The sequence below is a fragment of the Amblyraja radiata genome, chromosome 7, assembly GCF_010909765.2.
Source record: "Amblyraja radiata isolate CabotCenter1 chromosome 7, sAmbRad1.1.pri, whole genome shotgun sequence".
NCBI lineage: Eukaryota > Metazoa > Chordata > Chondrichthyes > Rajiformes > Rajidae > Amblyraja > Amblyraja radiata.
The window spans coordinates 33026752-33046632 of NC_045962.1; the positions used below are offsets into that span (position 1 = coordinate 33026752).

At 45.8% G+C, this 19881-nt stretch overlaps 1 protein-coding gene across 1 annotated transcript in view; it reads left to right on the forward strand.

The window, feature by feature from the left end:
• Positions 1–1026: 1026 nt before the first annotated feature.
• The window catches only part of gpd2 (glycerol-3-phosphate dehydrogenase 2), an 83652-nt gene continuing 64797 nt past the window's right edge, over positions 1027–19881 (forward strand). Inside the window, exons 1-2 of the mRNA XM_033024070.1 lie at positions 1027–1365; positions 4023–4133. The gene's annotated coding sequence lies outside the window, so the exon portion shown is untranslated. The remainder of the gene's footprint in view (positions 1366–4022; positions 4134–19881) is intronic.

Below are 19881 nucleotides of genomic sequence, written 5' to 3' on the forward strand. Positions count from 1 at the left end.
CCCGGGGGGAAGAAGAAGCTTCCACCGCCGGCCCGCGGCCGTCTTCCACCGCGGGTGCGGCATGGACTTACCATCTCCCCTGGAGGGGAGCTTCGACCGCCGGCCCTGCAGACTGCGGTGCTTCCGGCTGCAGCACGGCAGGTACTTTAAAACTTTGACCACCGGCCTGCGGCCTGCGGCCTACACCAGCCTGAAGCCGCGGTCTCTGGTTGGGAAGAGCCGATCCTGGACTCACCTTGACTTTGACTTTGTCCCTTACCATCTGGATGCCCGCAGCAACGGCTGTGGAGGGTGGTGGTCCCGACCACGGGGGGAAATGGATGAGGACTGGCCAAGCTCTGTGCCTTCCACCACAGTGATGAATGCTGTGGTGGATGTTTGTGTAACATTTTTATTGTAGTTGTGTTCTTTATTACTGTACCGCTGCTGGCAACCCAAATTCCACCGACCTTGGTTGTGTGGCAATTAAATTATATCTATCTATCACGTCTTGTCTTTCTGCTGACGAGATCATGCAACTAAATAGCTTTTAGTCACTGTACCTTGGTACACATGACAATAAACCACACTAAACTAAAGATAGACACAAAATGCTGGAGTGACTCAGCGGGACAGTCAGCATCATTAGAAAGGTTGAGACCAGAAACGTCACCCATTCCTTCTCTCCAGAGATGCTGCCTGTCCCGCTGAGTTACTCCAGCAATTTTGTGTCTATCTTCAGTGTAAACCAGCATCTGCAGTTCCTTTCTAAACTGAACTAAGGGTGCTGCAGTTAGTTTCTCCAGCACTGTGTGTCTATAATTGTAATATTCAGCATAGTAATAATTATAAAACTATAGTCAAACTTGGGCAATTCGAAGCTGTAAACAATGATTTGGCAGTTAAGAGGAGTGCACTTTAGGATGAATCATTGGGGAAGGACAGGATTAAGAATGGTTTGATCTTCGCTGCTGGAAGTGATTGGTGTTACAAGCACAAAAGCCAAGCCCACTTCGACTGCAGCGTTGAATCCCGTTGGGCTGCAAGAACTGTCAATCTCTTAGGGCACCACCATCTCACACGCAAGCAAGAACCAGGAAAGTGAGTGGGAGCTGCCTTGCGGGAGAGGAGCTGGGGGTGGATGCAAACCCTTGTTTTTCTTTTTAAATTGCAAAGTGTGGACGGGGAGGAGGGGGATCGATGCGGTGAGTGGGAATTAAGAGAGAGAGAGAGAGAGAGAGAGAGAGAGAGAGAGAGAGAGAGAGAGGGAGAGGGAGAGGGAGAGGGAGAGAGGGAGAGACAGACAGGCATTGCAGTGCAGAAGGAAGGGGATGCAATGACAACCTGCGTCCCTGGCGCGGCGGCTGGGCTGACATCTATCAGCAGGTAAGTCCATCCATTCCCCTCCCTCCCTCCCTCCCTCATCCAACCTGCTACCTGCCGGTGCATTGCTCCCCCCTGCAGTGGTCATTATGGCCCCGGCGCGCCTTCCTCTGCAGACGCAGAAGTCATCTACCACTTCCTCTTCCATGTCCTGGCCAGCTTGGGTTGCAACATTTCCCTGGATCGGAATCCACCCATAGTCCTTGGTCTGACATGGACCCTATTAGGGTGCAGGCAACCCAAATAGGGTCCACGACCACTAAGGTACATGGGACCTGCTCATAGAGTCATGCAGCATCGAAACAGGCCCTTCGACCCAACTTGCCCACACCGACCAACATGTCCCATCCACACCAGTCCCACCTGCCCACGTTTGGCCATAGCCCTCTAAACCTATCCTATCCATATACCTGTGCAAATGTTTCCTAAACGTTGTGATACTGCCTCAACTGCCTCCTCCGGCAGTTTGTTCCATACACCCACCACCCTTTGTGTGAAAATGTTACCCTACAGGTTCTTATTAAGGGAGGCATGGTGGTGCAATGGTACAGTTGCTGCCTTACAGCGCCAGAGACCCACGTTCAATCATGACCATGGATGCTCTCTGTATGGAGTTTGTACGTTCTCCCTGTGACCACATAGGTTTTCTCTGCGTGCTCTTTCCTCCCACACGCCAAAGACGTACATGTTTGTAGGTTAATTGGCTTTTGTAAATTGTCCCTAATTTGTAGGATAATGTCAGTGTACGGGGTGATCGCTGGTCGACTGACTCGATGGGTCGAAGGGCCTGTTTCCACGCTGTATCTCTAAAGTCTAAATCTTTCCCCCCTCACCTTAAACCTCTGTCCTCTGGTTTTCAATTCCCGTACTCTGGGCAAGATACTCTGTACGTATACCCGTTCTAGTTCTCTCACGTCCTGGGCAGCTTGGGTTTCAATGTTCCCTGGATAGGGATCCACCCTCACCCCTTGGTCTGAGTTGGACCCTGTTTGGGTGCAGTCAACCCACACTGATTCCACAACCACTCAGAGGGTGGTGGGTACATGGAACCAACTGCCAATGGAGGTAATACAAATGAACAATGGATACTACTTTATTCCAAAGGTAGTTCTGGAGTAACTCAGCGAGTCGGGCAGCTTCTCTGGAGAAAAAGGATGTTTGACTCCAGAGTTCTCCAGAGATGCTGCCTGACTCGCTGGGTTTACCTCAGCACTTTGTGTCTATCTTTGTCAAAGGGGAGTAGTTGAGTCAGGGACCTTAGCAGCTTTTCAATGACATTATACTGGTGCATGGATAGGACAGGTTTAGAGGGATGTGGGCCTAACACAGGCAGATGGGACTCGTGTACATGGGGCATCTTCATTGGTATGGGCAAGTTTGGCTGAAGGGGCCTGTTTCTATGCTGTGTCACTGCGATTCTAGAGGGTGGCACAGTGGCACAGCTGATAGAGTTGCTGCCTTACAGGGCGGATAATGGATAGGGTGAATGCCCAGACACTTTTACCCAATGTAGGGGAATCAAGAACCAGAGGACACAGGTTCATGGTTAGAGAGGATTGATTTAAGAGGAAGCTGAGGTGCGGTGGGTGTATGGAGTGAGCTGCCAGAGCAGGTAGTTGAGGCAGGTACTATAGCAGTATTTAAAAGACACGGACGGGTACTTGGGAATTTTCTTGACCGAGGAGCAGAATTAGGCCATTCGGCCCATCAGGATACTCTGCCATTTTTGATTATGGCTTATCTAGAGGGATATGGGCCAAATGTGGGCAGGTGGAGGCCGGTTTTCTCTGGATGCTTTCAAGAGAGAGCTAGATAGGGCTCTTTAAGATAGTGGAATCAGGGGATATGGGGAAGGCAGGAACTGGGTACCGATTGGGGATGATCAGCCTTGCTGGGGTGGGAGATTGCAACCTTCACGTGGCCCGCCCAGTTTCGACGAATGCAATCAATCTGGCGTGCACAATCAAGTAAGATCAAATGGAACAAGTTGTCCTACAACTTTAGGCTGTGCATGCCATACGCAAGAAGAAGAAGATCAGCCATGATCACATTGAATGGCAGTGCTGGCTCGAAGGGCCGAATGGCCTACTCCTGCACCTATTATCTATTAATTGGCTTCTGTAAATTGCCCCTAGTTTGTAGGGAGTGCATGAGAGAGTGGGATAACAGAACTAGTGTGAAGTGGTGATCATTGGCCAGCGTGGACTAGGAGGGCTGTTGTTTCCATGCTGTATCTCTAAACTAAGTGTAAATGGGTATCTTTGTTGGTATGGGCTAGATGGGCCGAAGGGCCTGTTTGCGTGCTGTATGACTTGATGACTATGTCAATAACTCTGTGACCACATCTGGTATGGTGCAAAGAGGTCGGTGTCACCGGGAGGATTATGAACAGAGACACTGAGCAGGTGTGGAAGGAGAGGTGGCATTGCAGATTAGAGATCTCACTGGGGAATGTTAGAGAGAAGCACGAGTGGGTGAATGGAGAGAACGAGAGTCCTGCAGAACAGAGGAAAGCTAGAGAGAAAAGCCCAGCGGGTCAGGCAGCTTCTCTGGAGAACATGGGTCAAAGGTTCAAAGGTTCAAAGGTTGATGTTTCGGTCGGTGATGTTTCGGGTGGGTCCTTTTTCAGGCTGATTATAACTCCTGTGTTTTTCTTCAAGGATTCTTCAGATCCCGGTGAAAAACTGATGGGGGTTTGATGTGGAAGATGGGATCAACACCATTGCAAAACTACCCGAGGAATCTACTGGGCTGTTAACCTCAATTCTGAAGTAAGACTTAATCTACAACCTTCTACTTTACCAAAGTCATGATTTAAAACCAATAAAGGAATTTCAAATGGAGAAGGAAATTAGCTCCATGTGGCGACTCTCAAATGCTCCAGAAGTCTTATCACCGTGAAGTTCTTTGAGATGTAGCTTTGTATTCATGTTCATATCATAGCAGCAGAAGTAGGCCATTCAGCCCACTGAGTTTACTCCACCATTCAATCATGGCTGATTGAAGGATGTTGCCAGCACTCAAGGGCCTGAGCTATAGGGAGAGGTTGAGCAGGATAGGACTCTATTCCTTGGAGCACAGGAGGATGAAGGGTGATGTTATAGAGGTGTACAATATAATGAGAGGAATAGATCGGGTAAACGCACAACGTATTTTGCCCAGAGTATGCGAATCGAGAACCAGAGGACATAGATTTAAGCTGATGGGAGAAAGATTTAATAGGAATCTGAAGTAAACTTTTTTACGCAAAGAGTGATGAGTGTATGGATGAGTTTCCAGAGGAGGTAGTTGAAACGGGGATTATTGCACCATTTCACCAGGTACATGGATAGGACAGGTTTCGAGGGATATGGGCCAAACATAGGCAGGTGGGACATGTTGGTTGGCGTGGGCAGATTTGGCTGAGGGGTCTGTTTTTCCCATTGTATGATCTACCTTTCCGTCTCAACCCAATTCTCCTGCCTTGTCCCCATAACTCTTAACACCCTTCAAGTACCAATCAAGTATTTGTCAATCTCCACCTTAGAAATACCCATATTTTCATTTCATTTAGCCTTATGACGTAGAAAACAGCCAGTTTTCAGATCCGTAGAACTAGTGTGAACAGGTGATCAATGGTTCTTGCCTACACAGGCTCACAGAGACATTTGACTCTCAGTACATTTCACCATGACCCAACCCACTGCCATTTCCATCAGTTTTCCCCACATTCTACCTATGGGGGTGGGGGGGCAATTCACAGTGGCCAATAAGCCTACACCACCCACATGTCTTTGAGATGCGCGGGGAAATGGAAACAACTAGAAGGAACCAACGCAGACACAGGCACAACGTACAAACTCTGCACGGACAGCACCTGAAGTCAAGATTGAATCCATGTTGTTGGGGCTGTGAACCAGCAACTCTAAGTTGCATCAATGGTTTAATGGTGCTTTATCCTCACGTGTGCACTGTGCACTGAAATTCCTTTTGCATAGCGCACACATGCACGAGTCGCCATATTCTGGCACCATTTACAAAAAGTCCAAAGTCCTGTCTACACGCTCGATGTACTAGAACAGCTCATAAGAAACATGGAAAATAGGTGCAGGAGAAGGCCATTCGGCCCTGTGAGCCAGCACCACCATTCAATATGATCATAGCTGATCCTCCAAAATCAGTACCCCGTTCCTTTAGCCCTAAGAGCTAAATCTAACTCTCTTTTGAAAACATTGGCCGCCACTGCCTTCTGTGGCAGAGAATTCCACAGATTCATAACTCTCTGGGTGAAGACATTTTTCCTCATCTCAGTTCTAAATGTCCTACCCCTATTCTTAAACTGTGACCCCTGATTCTGGACTCCCCTAACATCGGGAACATTTTCCCTATATCTAGCCTGTCCAATCCCTTAAGAATTGTATATGTTTCTATAAGATCCCCTCTCATTCTAAACCAAGTCGACCCATTCTTTCAGAATATGTCAGTCCCACCATTCTGGGAATTAACCTGGTGAACCTACGCTGTACTCCCTCACTAACAAGAATGTCCTTCCTCAAATTAGGAGACCAAAACTGCACACAATACTCCTGGTGTAGTCTCACCAGGGCTCTGTACAACTGCAGTATGACCTCCTTGATCCTATACTCAAATCCTCTTGCTACGAAGGCCAACATGCCTTTAGCTTTCTTCACTGCCTGCTGTATCTGCATGCTTACTTTCAGTGACTGATATACAAAGGCACCCGGGTCTCGTTGCACCTCCCCTTTTCCTAATCTGACACCATTCAGATAATAATCTTCCGCCTTGTCCTTAACACCAAAGTGGATAACCTTGCATTTATTTACATTATACTGCATCTGCCATGCATCTGCCCACTCACCCAACCTATACAAGTCACCCTGCAGCCTCATAGCATCCTCATCGCAGCTCACACTGCCACCCAGCTTTGTGTCATCTGCAAACTTGGAGATGTTACATTTAATTCCCTCGTCTAAATCGGTAATATATATTGTAAACAACTGGGGTCCCAGCACTGAGCCTTGCGGCACCCCACTCGTCACTGCCTGCCATTCTGAAAAGGACCAGTTAATTCCTACTCTTTGCTTCCTGTCTGCCAACCAGTTCTCTATCCATGTCAGTACCCTAACCGCAATACCATGTGCTCTAATTCTGCACACTAATCTCTTGTGTGGAACCTTGTCAAAGGCTTTTTGAAAGTTCAGATACACCACATCCACTGGCTCTCCCTCATCCATTATACTTGTTACATCCTCAAAGTTTTCCAACTTTTCAGGCTCCTGAATGTAAGTGCTGTGATCATCTACTATACCGAAAGGCAATACCAAAGAAATACACGTGAATGTCTGACCGGTAGACTTTAGAGATACAGCGTGGAAACAGGCCCTTCGGCCCACCGAGTCCGCGTCGACCAGCGATCACCCCGTACACTTAACACTATCCTACACAGTGGGGGCAATTTTACAATTTACAAAGCCAATTAGCCTACAAAGCTGCACATCTTTGGTGTATGGGATGAAATCGGAGCACCCGGAGAAAACGTACATAGTCACGGTGAGAGCGTACAAACTCCGTGCAGACAGCACCCATAGTCAGGATCGAACCCGGGTCTCTGGCGGTGTGAGGCAGCAACTCTACTGGAGCGCCACAGTGCTGCCCTGTTGAGTTACTCCAGCACTTTGTGTCTATCTTTCGTATAAACCAGCGTCTGCAGTTCCTTGTTATTGCAGACTTGTTCATGGCCTCACGCCCACTATGTGGTGAGAACCAGTAGCCTCGGTGAACTCGAGAGAGAGAGCACTCTACAATTAGTTACGGCAATCTGCCAGAAAGAACAGCCTGAAGGGTGTTCCCGAGCGGATTATGTCACTGAGTGAGGTTTGTTACGCACTGAACATGTTCAGCCATATGAGCCTTTGGGAGGGTGTGGAGCTCAGTTTTAGTTTTAGAGATACAGTGCGGAGGAAACAGGCCCTTCGGCCCACAGAGTCCGCACTGACCAGCGATCCCTGCACACTAACACTATTCTACACACATTAAGGACAATTTACACTTGCACTTACACCAAGCCAATGAACCTACATACCAGTACGTCTTTGGAGTATGCGAGGAAACCGAAGATCTCGGAGACAACCCAAGCAGGTCACGGGGAGAATGTAAAATTCCCTACAGACAGCACCCATGGTCTGGATCGTACCAGGGTCTCCGCCGTTGTAAGACAGCAACTCTGCCGCTGCGCCACTGTTCTGCCCATTATAATATCAGATTTCTGCACTCCGTATCTTCCCCTTCGCTCTACCTATTATACTTATGGATATGTGAAAAGAAAGAGATTAGTTAAAACAAATGTAGGTCCCTTGCAGTCAGAAACAGGTGAGTTGATCATGGGGAACAAGGATATGGCGGACCAATTGAATAACTACTTTGGTTCCGTCTTCACTAAGGAAGACATAAATAATCTGCCGGAAATAGCAGAGGACCGCGGGTCAAAGGAGTTGGAGGAATTGAGTGAAATCCAGGTTAGCCGGGAAGTGGTGTTGGGTAAATTAAATGGATTAAAGGCCGATAAATCCCCAGGGCCAGATAGGCTGCATCCCAGAGTACTTAAGGAAGTAGCTCCAGAAATAGTAGATGCATTAGTAATAATCTTTCAAAACTCTTTAGATTCTGGAGTAGTTCCTGAGGATTGGCGGGTAGCAAACGTAACCCCACTTTTTAAGAAGGGAGGGAGAGAGAAAACGGGGAATTACAGACCAGTTAGTCTAACATCGGTAGTGGGGAAACTGCTAGAGTCAGTTATTAAAGATGGGATAGCAGCACATTTGGAAAGTGGTGAAATCATTGGACAAAGTCAGCATGGATTTACAAAAGGTAAATCATGTCTGACGAATCTTATAGAATTTTTCGAGGATGTAACTAGTAGCGTGGATAGGGGAGAACCAGTCGATGTGGTGTATCTGGACTTCCAGAAGGCTTTCGACAAGGTCCCACATAAGAGATTAGTTTACAAACTTAAAGCACACGGCATTGGGGGTTCAGTATTGATGTGGATAGAGAACTGGCTGGCAAACAGGAAGCAAAAAGTAGGAGTAAACGGGTCCTTTTCACAATGGCAGGCAGTGACTAGTGGGGTACCGCAAGGCTCAGTGCTGGGACCCCAGCTATTTACAATATATATTAATGATCTGGATGAGGGAATTGAAGGCAATATCTCCAAGTTTGCGGATGACACTAAGCTGGGGGGCAGTGTTAGCTGTGAGGAGGATGCTAGGAGACTGCAAGGTGACTTGGATAGGCTGGGTGAGTGGGCAAATGTTTGGCAGATGCAGTATAATGTGGATAAATGTGAGGTTATCCATTTTGGTGGCAAAAACAGGAAAGCAGACTATTATCTAAATGGTGGCCGACTAGGAAAAGGGGAGATGCAGCGAGACCTGGGTGTCATGGTACACCAGTCATTGAAAGTGGGCATGCAGGTGCAGCAGGCAGTGAAGAAAGCGAATGGTATGTTAGCTTTCATAGCAAAAGGATTTGAGTATAGGAGCAGGGAGGTTGTACTGCAGTTGTACAGGGTCTTGGTGAGACCACACCTGGAGTATTGCGTACAGTTTTGGTCTCCAAATCTGAGGAAGGACATTATTGCCATAGAGGGAGTGCAGAGAAGGTTCACCAGACTGATTCCTGGGATGTCAGGACTGTCTTATGAAGAAAGACTGGATAGACTTGGTTTATACCCTCTAGAATTTAGGAGATTGAGAGGGGATCTTATAGAAACTTACAAAATTCTTAAGGGGTTGGACAGGCTAGATGCAGGAAGATTGCTCCCGATGTTGGGGAAGTCCAGGACAAGGGGTCACAGCTTAAGGATAAGGGGGAAATCCTTTAAAACCGAGATGAGAAGAACTTTTTTCACACAGAGAGTGGTGAATCTCTGGAACTCCCTGCCACAGAGGGTAGTCGAGGCCAGTTCATTGGCTATATTTAAGAGGGAGTTAAATGTGGCCCTTGTGGCTAAGGGAATCAGAGAGTGGAGAGAAGGCAGGTACGGGATACTGAGTTGGATGATCAGCCATGATCATATTGAATGGCGGTGCAGGCTCGAAGGGCCGAATGGCCTACTCCTGCACCTGATTTCTATGTATCTATGTTTCTATACTTGAATGTGGCTTGATTGTACACTGTGGACGGCTTGATTGTAATCAGGTACATCCTTTGACTGGATAGCATGCAAAGAAAAGATTTTTACTGTACCTCGGTACACGTAACAATAAACTAAACTAAACTAAAAGTGCTACAGAGGTTGGTTTTGGAACTATGGGCGGTACAGTGGCGCAGCTAGAAGGACTACTGCCTCACAGCACCAGGGACCCATGTTTGATCCTGACCTTGAGTGCTGTCTGTGTGGAATTTGCACGTTTTTCCTGTGGCCGCGTGGGTGCTCTGGTCTCCACACACATCCCAATGACGTGTGGCTTTGTAGGTTAATTGACGTCTGTAACAAAAATTGGCCATAGAGTGTAAGGAGTGAGAAAGTGGGATAACGTAGAACTAGTGTGAACAGGTGATCAATGGATGGTGTGGACTGAGTGTGTAGAAGGGCCTGTTTCCCTGCTGTACCTCGAAACTAAAATCTAAACTCAATCACTACTTCTCATTACTGTGAGGCACACAAATTGAACCAGTGATTTAAAAACATTAAACATAGAACATAGACCAGCACAGCACCAAATCAAGCCCATAATGTCCATGTCAAACATGATGCCAACTTAAACTAATCTCTTCTGACTGAACGGGATCCATATCCCTCCATTCCCTGCATATCCATACGCCTGCTAAAATCTTAAAACACCACTATCGTATCTATCTCCCCCACCACCCCTGGCAATGAGTTCCAGGCACCCAAACACCCTATGTGTAAAAATAATCTTGCCCCGCACATCCCCTTTAAACTTTACCTTTCTCACCTTAAAGTTATGGCCTCCAGTCTTGGACATTTCCACCATGGGGCAAAAAGTTCTGACTGTCTACCCTATCTATGCCTCCCATAATTTTATAATCTTCCACCTTCTGTCTTCCTAAAGAAAATACATTCTGCACTGTGTGAGCTCCAGCGTTGAATTGTCTACTTTGGTTCCAACAATTAATTATCATCTTGCAGCTTTTTCATGCTTACACCTATCTGCCTTTTCAATTCTGTTCCTCGCATTTCTCCGTACTGCTCCCGCAGAAAGGAGGAATGTGAACATTTCTGCATGCCATTTGGGATTCTATCCTGGTACATTATTTAAGAGGCTTCTAGATGGGCATATGGATATGTCATAAGTGATAGGAGTAGAATTAGGCCATTCGGCCAATCAAGTCCACTCCGCCATTCAATCATGGCTGATCTATCTTCCCCTCTTAACCCCATTCTCTTGCCTTCTCCCCGAAACCTCTGACACCTGTGCTAATCAAATATGCAGGGAGTGGAGGGACATGGATCATGTACAAGCAGAGGAGATTTAGTTTAACTTGGCACCATGTTCACCACAGACATTGTGGTCCGAAGGGCCCGTTCCTGCGCTGTACTGTTCCATGTAAGTGAGAACAAGGAATAAATAAGCTCTTGTGAGTGAGACACAAGGAACTGCAGGTGCTTGTTTACAAAATAGGCACAAAGTGCTGGACAAACTTAACGGGTCAGGCACCATCTCTGGAGAAATATAATAGGTTTTGGGTCGATACCCTGAAGAAGGTGTTTGTACGTTCTCCCTGTGACTGCGTAGGTTTTCTCCAGGTGCTCCGGTTTCCTCCCACATTCCAAATACTTGAAGGTTAAATGGCTTCTGCAAATTGTCCCTAAAGCTGTAGGATAGAACTATTGTACGGCTGATCAATGGTTGGCATGGACTCGGTGGGCTGAAGGTCCTGTTTCCATGCTGTATCTCTAAACTAAACTAAACATATTATCTATCTTTTCTTAGAGATACAGCGCGGAAACAGGCCCTTCAGCCCACCGAGTCCGCGCCGCCCCGCGATCCCTGTACACTGGCACTGTCCTACACGCTAGGGACAATTTACAATGTTTACTGAAGCCAATTAGCCTACAGAACTCTACGTCTTTGGAGTGTGGGAAGAAACCGGTGCATCTGGGGGAAGCCCACGTGGTCACAGGATGAATGTACAAACTCCGTACAGACAGTTCCCGTAGTCCGGATCGAACTCGGGTCTCTGGCGCTATAAGGCAGCAGTTCTACCGCTGCGCCATCGTGCAGCTCTATGTGTACTGTGTTTACAGGCTTGTTTTTCTGCTGCCAATAAGGATTTAATTGTTCCGTTGTCGGTACACATGACAATTAAACACTCTTGACTTTGAGTAGTCTATTTTCCCTTGAACAATTGGTCGGTGTGGACTTGTTATCCCAAGGGGCCTGTTTCCACGCTGTATCCCTAAACGAAATGAAACTAAATATTGTGGTGGATGGGGCAAAATAGAGATATCGGGAAAACTGAGGGAGCCTGTAATATTTCCCCTGTTAGATACAAAATTCTGGAGTAACTCAGCGGGTCAGGCAGCACCTCTAGAGAAAAAGGATGGGTGACGTTTCGGATTGGAACCCGTCTCAGATTCAGATTCAGATTCAATTTTAATTGCCATTGTCAGTGTACAGTACAGAGACAACGAAATGCATTGGGGTTCTTCACTAACCAGTGGAAGAAGGGGGTGGAAACATACTCTGATTTTAAGCTTCGAGCCAGCTGGAAATGAATCACTGTGTCGTGGGGAAGGATTACAGGGGAATTGAACTATATTTCATGTTGTAGGAGCAGAATTAAGCCCATCAAGTCTACTCCCCCATTCGATCATGGTTGATCTATCTTTCCTTCTCAACCCCATTCTCGTGCCTTCTCCATAACCCCTGACACCCTTGCTAATCAAATCTAAACCAATCAACATGGATTACTCAAGCACACATTTTTGTTGAACCATTTTACAGGATAATTTGGAAAGATATCAAGATGGCTTGATATCTAGGTCAGAGGGAAGGTCCCCACCCGAAACGTCACCTTTCCTTTTTCTCCAGGGATGCTGCCTGACCCACTGAGTTACTCTAGCACCTTGGGTCTATCTTTGGTATAAACCAACATCTGGAGTTCTACACATCTACACATAGCTCCTTAATGGGAGGTCATGTTGCAGTTGTATAAGACATTGGTGAGGCCGCATTTAGAATATTGTGTTCAGTTCTGGGCACCATGTTATAGGAAAGATATTGTCAAGCTTGAAAGGGTTCAGAGAAGATTTACGAGGATGTTGTCGGGACTAGAGGGTCTGAGCTATAGGGAGAGGTTGAGTAGGATGAGTCTCTATTCCTTGGAGCGCAGTAGGATGAGGGGTGATCTTATAGAGATGTATTAAATCATGAGAGGAATAGATCGGGTAGTCTCTTGCCCAGAGTCTCTTGCCCAGAGTAGGTGAATCGAGGACCAGAGGACATAGGTTCAAGGTGAAGGGGAAAAGATTTAATAAGAATCTGAGGGGTAACCTTTTCACACAAAGGGTGGTGGGTGTATGGAACAAGCTGCCAGAAGAGTTAGTTGAGGCTGGGACTATCCCAATGTTTAAGAAAGTTAGGCAGGTACATGGAGAGGACAAGTTTAGAAGGATATGGACCAAACGCAGGCAGGTGGGACTAGTGTAGTTGGGACATTTTGGCCGTTGTGGGCAAGTTGGGCTGAAGGGCCTGCTTCCACACTGTATCACTCTATGACTCTAATTGCTGGGGGTGAGGAGAGGAGGGAGGGGGGTTAGGTGGTAGCAACAGGGCTTGTGTAGAAGACTAAATCAGGGGACAGAGTATCAATTAATCTACACCAGTCAAAAACACCTTGTGATCAGTCAATCTCTGCTGAGATATCTAAAAATCAAAGCTGTATATTCCAAGGGTTCGAGGCAAGGGTGGGGAAGAAATTTGTCCTAAAAAAATATTATATGTCATGTATAAATATTTCATTTTTAATTCTAAAATCACTAACCAGTGGACTGAGTGGGAAAACGATGTGAAATCTGTAATAAAATATGAATCTTTAAGCAAGGTCATATTCCATGAACAAATTAAATATGCTTTGAGCTTAAAGTCAGTGGCATCTTTGTGCAGTTTTACTGTTATCTTGAGGATGATTTGAAGCCATCGTTTTTACCTTCGTTGGCTTCAATATCATCCTCCTTATTCCCTTTATCCTGTGGAGGTAAGAACTGCAGATGCTGGTTTAGACTGAAGAACGGTCTCGACCCGAACGTCACCCATTCCTTCTCTCCAGGGATGCTGCCTGTCCCGCTGAATTACTCCAGCTTTTTGTGTCTATCTTCCCTTTATCCTGTACCTGCACACTGTGGACGGCTTGATTGTAACCATGTATTGTCTTTCTCCTGACTGGTTAGCACGCAGCAAAAGCTTTTCACTCGATCCACGAGACAATAAACTAAACTCAAACTAGCATGCAGTCCAGGATTGCAGCTAAAAATCACATACGTGGATCCGACCATGTTAGCCAGAACTCATTTGTGTTTAGTTTTCTTTTATTGCATCAGTTTGCATTACAGATATCACTTCAGTGCAAAACGATTTTGATCTGACATCTCCAAAAAGCTGAGTGGGGCTCCCTGGAGGAACCTTGCTTGACTTGAGTCAACTGTCAGCTTGGATCTGTTCTGCAGACACGTCAAGGCTTTGAATTGGGCTTGCACTGAGAGTTTAGTGTTAACACGCAAATCGTTCTGGCTTTTCACCTCTCAAGCTTGTCGAGTGTGAATGCTTGGTCAGTGTCGGCGTGTGGGGAAGCTTCTCCTCTTTGTTCATCATGGGTATGGAGAAAGAGTAGTTGTGTAACAGGATTACTTCCAGCACCGGTGCTTACCAGCATCTGTGTCTCTGTGTGTGTGTGTGTGTGTGTCTCTGCGTGTCTCTCTCTGTGTCTCTCTGCGTGTGTCTCTGCGTGTGTCTCTGTGTGTGTCTGTCTCTCTGCGCATGTAGCTCTGTGTGTGTGTCTGTCTCTCTGTGTGTCTCTCTGCATGTGTCTCTGTGTGTGTGTGTGTGTCTCTGTGTGTCTCTCTCTGTGTGTCTCCCTGTGTGTCTCAGTGTCTGTCTCTTCGGTTTAATATCAGGGTCAACTGCTATTCTTACACTTTTGTACTTAAGTATGATTGGGCGTGTATAGTAAGGTTTTACTGAACTGTAGGCAAAAATAATTTCACAGTTGCGAGGTACATGTAACAATGAAGCATTCCCTGCATGTCCATACCCCGTGCGTCTCCTGTAAACTTTGCCCCTCTCACTTTAAAGGAATCACCTCTCCACCAATTCCAATACACACACTCACACTCACACTCACACACACACATACACATACACTCACATACACACTCACACACACTGGCTCACATCCCATATATATGACAGTAAACGTTCTTGAATCTACTCACACAGCTGAGCGCGGCCTCTCCACTTTGGGGCTTCCGCAGTCAGCGGCACTTCCGCAATCAGCGTGACCTCTGCACTTACCGGAAATGACGCAATCAGCGCGACCTCTGCGCTCGCCGGAAATGACGCAATCAGCGCGACCTGTCCACTAAGCGCAAGTCACGAAATGAGCGGGACTTTTGGACTAAACACAGTCGGACCTAATAAAGCATTTATTCCTTCCAAACACAGTTGGACCTGATAAAGCATTTATTCCTTCCAAACACAGTCGGACCTAATAAAGTATTGCAGTTTCAAGCACAGGCAGGGCAGCAGGCCAAACAACTCATGGCATTGTCATTAAGGGCTAACAAATCATTTATTGCAAGTACATTGCAGACTCACAGTTCAGTTGATTCACAGCTTAGAATGACCGCCGTGGCCTCTCCCTCGTGATCTTGCTGAGTGACTGACTCGCGTCCAGGCATCCGGGGTTTTGTAGTCCTGCCCCCCCCCCCCTCCCCGGAAGGGGCGTTACCTTCACCTCGGTGATTGACAGGCGAGAGGACCAATCAGCTGATCTCAAGGTTTTTTAAACACTCATAACTTTTTTATTTTTCATCAATGGGAAAACTCCTCGGGGCTGGATCAGCAGAGGAGGACTTTGAGTAAGATGGCCAAAAATCACAGCGATACAGGGTAGCGTTTTTTCTAAAATCAATAGACAGCGCAGCAGGAAGTGGTCAAGATGAGACTTTTAATTATATAGATATTCAGGTCTCTCAGCCTCTAGAGTCACAGTCATTCATCACGGAAGCAGGCCCTTTGACACCATTTGTCTCCATGCCGACCAAGATTGCCTGGGTTTGGCCCTTCTCCCTCTAAACATTTCCTATCTATGTATATGTCCAAATGTTTTACAATTCTTTTCGTTTAGTTTAGAGATACAACATGGAAACGACCTTCAGCCAACTGAGTGAGCACTGACCAGTGATCACCCCATACACTAGTTATATCATACACACTCGGGGGCAATTTACAGAAGCCAATTAACCTAAAAACCTGCATATCTTTGGAGTGTGGGAGGAAACCGGAGCTCCCAGGGGAAACCCACGCAGTCACGGGAAGAACGTGCAAATTCCGTACAGACAGCAGCCATAGTCAGGACTGAACATGGGTCTCTGGCGTTGTAAGGCAGCAGCTGTGCCACCGTGCCGCCTCATATGATGTCATTATTCCTGTCCCAACTGAGTATGGTTTCCTTGCTTTGTTAAATGGTTACTCACAATGATTGCTCGATTCAAATGAGTAATTTCTAAGAATCCTATTGCACCATAGGTGGGTGCCTGGAACATGCTGCCAGGGGTGGGAGTGGAAGTGGAAGCAGTCACAACAGTGGCATATAAGAAGTTTTTGGATAGGCACTTAGATATGGAGAGGAATGGAGAGATATGCAGGCAGAGGAGATTAGTTTTACGACACAGACAATGTGGGCTGAAGGACCTGTTCCTGTGTGGTACTGTTCTATGTTCTATGTTCTATGTAAAGCAAGCCATCCCTGATCCCAAAAATCTGCCTAAGAAGAAGAGTATTTAAAAAAAAATTGGGGGTTTCTCTGGGTGCTCTGGTTTCCTCCCACATACGTACAGGTTTGTAGGTAATTGGCTTTGATAAAATTGTCCCGTGTGTGTAGGATAGCGTTACTGTGCGGGGTGATTGCCGGTCTGCGTGGACTTGGTGGGCTGAAGGTCCTGTTTCTGCACTGTTTCTCTAAAATCTAAATTTATTTTCAGTTACATTAATAACATTGCATTAGTTTAAAATTCTTAAACAAGGCATATTTTTAAAGCAATCAAAAATAAATAATTGCATTCAATTAATCTGCCTGATTGCACTGATTCAAAGAAGATGGTTTGTGGTCATGCAAATGAATTTATAAACGGAGTTGTAAACTCATTTTGGAAAATGAGAGCAACTGTCAAAGATAATTTAGAAACAGAGAAAAATAGGTTCAGGAGTACGCCACTCGGCTCTTCGAGCCAGCACCACCATTCAATATGATCATGGCTGATCATCTAAAATCAGTACCCCGTTCCTGCTTTTTCCCCATATCCCTTGAATCCTTTAGCCCTAAGAATTAAATCTAACTCTCTCTTGAAAGTTTCTGCCCAAAGTTTGGATTGCCCTCAAAATGGAAGTTCTACCTTGTTCATTATTTGAATCATTCTTTGTTCTTGTAAAATGTTGATGACTAGAGCTCACAGCTATAAATGAGAGGGACAATTTTCTTACAGGGGGGAGGGGGGGGGGGGGGGGGGGGGGGGGGGGGGGGGGGGGGGGTTGAAGCCTGGAACATGCTGCCAGGGTTGGTGGTGGAGGCAGATACCACAATGGTGTTTAAAAGGCTTTTAGATAGACCCATGCATACTCAAGGGATGGAGGGATATGGATCATGTGCATGCTCAAAAAATTAGTTTATCTTGGCATCATGTTCGGCACAGACATTGTGCACTGTTCCTGTCCTGTTCTATGTTCCAAAAGGAACAAAGTTATGTTTTCTCAATTTGTTTGCATCTTCAGCAATTCTTCTGCATGACAATCCATAATTGCATTGGATAGGTCCACCACTGATTTTCTGGCAATTGGTAGTCTGGCACCTCCTTTAATCCGGACAATATTACAAGAGCACACTTGAAGCCCCCCCCCCCCCCCCCCCCCCCCCCCCCACCGCCATGATGTCCCCCTCGAAAATGTGGCACCTATGCCGGGTGAGGCGGCCGATCTCAACTAAATATCTGCAGCCTCCTTATGCTCTGGTATTTTATTTAATTCACATGTTTAATTGATAGTGTTTTATTATTTGTTTTATGTGTTATTCCTAACTGTCACTGTATGTCATGTCACTTGCGGGCGGAGCACCAAGGCGAATTCCTTGTATGTGAATACTTGGCCAATAAACGTATTGATTCATTCATCTGGACTACTATGCCGATCTGCGGGTCGAATTTGGCCCCTGCAGCCGGGGCTCTGGAACTCTGGCCTGGCCGGAGCCAGCAGATCCGTTCCCATAGTCGCCTAGGCGGATCATTCCAGTACCTTAATATGTTGCAGGAGGTGGAGATGGGAGGGTTTGCATTGATTGAATCAAACTCAACTAGGATTTCTGTTCTTTCTTGACCGGTTACTTCAGCTGAAAACATGAAGCAGAAGAAGATGACTACCTTAGATCTCAGAGCTGGTTGCCTCTGGGGGAATATGTCAATGCATTTACTCTGTGTAAACAATAATGCACTGAGAGTTTGTGTCCATTTGCGTGCATGCAAACAGCAATTGGTATTTTTCCTCCCTTTGCAAAATGAGTTTTGCTGCACTTGTTTCACTTAAAGTTAATTGAGACGTTTCCCTTGTGAGTTAAATGCACAAAACTTACCAATGATTATCGCCTGACGTTTATTTGCGTGAAATTTTAGGTTTAGTTCAATAAACAACCAATTATGCACACTGATTTCTTTAATTATGGAATTCCCAGATGATCTTAATCACCAGGCAAATTAAAATTCTTGCGTAATTTAAAACACGATTATCATTGATTCACTGTATTATTGCCTTTCTCAACACTTTTCCATAGTCCGACTGTTATAATTTCATTTATAATGATACCAATTCGCCACTGAGGCTATCTTTTTAATCAGTGAAGAATGTAAGAAATCAGTAAAGTCTAGAATATTTATATCGTTGTACATAAAATTATGTACATAGAATGATGAGGGAAATTTCTATTTAACAGCGTAGGTTATGTTTAAAGAGCTCATCCTTTTATGGTGCACCTAACATGTTCACTCTTTTTTTACACGAGGGATAATACAATATTAATCGCTTCAAAGTATTCTAAATATATTTCACATAGATAACAACGTATCAGAGACCATGTATGCCATAATTTGAATTAAGCTGTTGTATAAGTGAAGTAAAGAGTTAGTCACTAAATGGAAAGGGTCTTCATAAGTCCATAACTTCTCGGAGCGGAATTAGACCATTCAGCCCATCGAGTCTACTCCGCCATTCAATCATGGCTGCTCTATTTCCCTCTCAACCCCATTCTCCTGCCTTCTCCCCATAACTAATCAGGAATCTGTCAAATCTCTTAAAGCTTGTCATAACAGCTGGTTAGGTTAAATACTTATTGAAATGAAAGTTATGTTTAACAGATCTGCTTACTGTTCCTACTGTTGTTGTGAAAGTTATGTCTATAGAACAGCCATGCTTTTCACTCAGAAGGTGGTGGGTAAATGAAATGAGTTGCCAGGGGAGATAGACACAAAATGCTGGAGTAACTCAGCGGGTCAGTTGAGGCAGGTACTATAACAGCAGTTAAATGACATTTGGACAGGTACATGGACAGGCAAGGTTTAGAAGGAGATGGGCCAAACATGGGCAAATGGGACTCGCTTAGTTGGGGCATCTTGGATGAGTTGGGCCGAAGAGCCTTTTTCCATGCTGTATGACTCTTTGACTAATTTATTGAATCTGTTGAAAGCAATGCCTTTGCTACTAGGATGATCACCAGCTACATTTATATCACAACTTTAATATAGGAACTACTCTACAGCAGCGCAGCGGCTGAGCTACTGCCTCACAGAGCTAGAGACACATGTCCACACCGACCATCAATCACCCGTTCACACAAGTTCTATGTTATCTCAATTTCACATTCACTCCATACACACTAGGGGTAATTTACAGAGGCTAATTAACCTTCAAACTCGCACTTCTTTGGGGATGTGGGAGGAAAGCGGAGTACCCGGAGGAAACCCACGCGGTCACAGGGGGAACGTGCAAACTCCACACAGACAGCACCCGAGGTCAGGATCAAACCCTACCGCTGCGCCACTGTGCCGCCATTTTAGGGACAAGCTTGAGGAATTTAATTTCTAATGAATGGAGTAGGAGCAGTTTGTTTTGCTTCTTGGAGATGAGGAATTGCTCTAGTCAGGGTTGTGAATCTGTGGAATTCCTTGCCACAGATGACTGGAGACCAATTCAATTAATATTTTTAAGGATGAGATTGACATATTCTTGATTA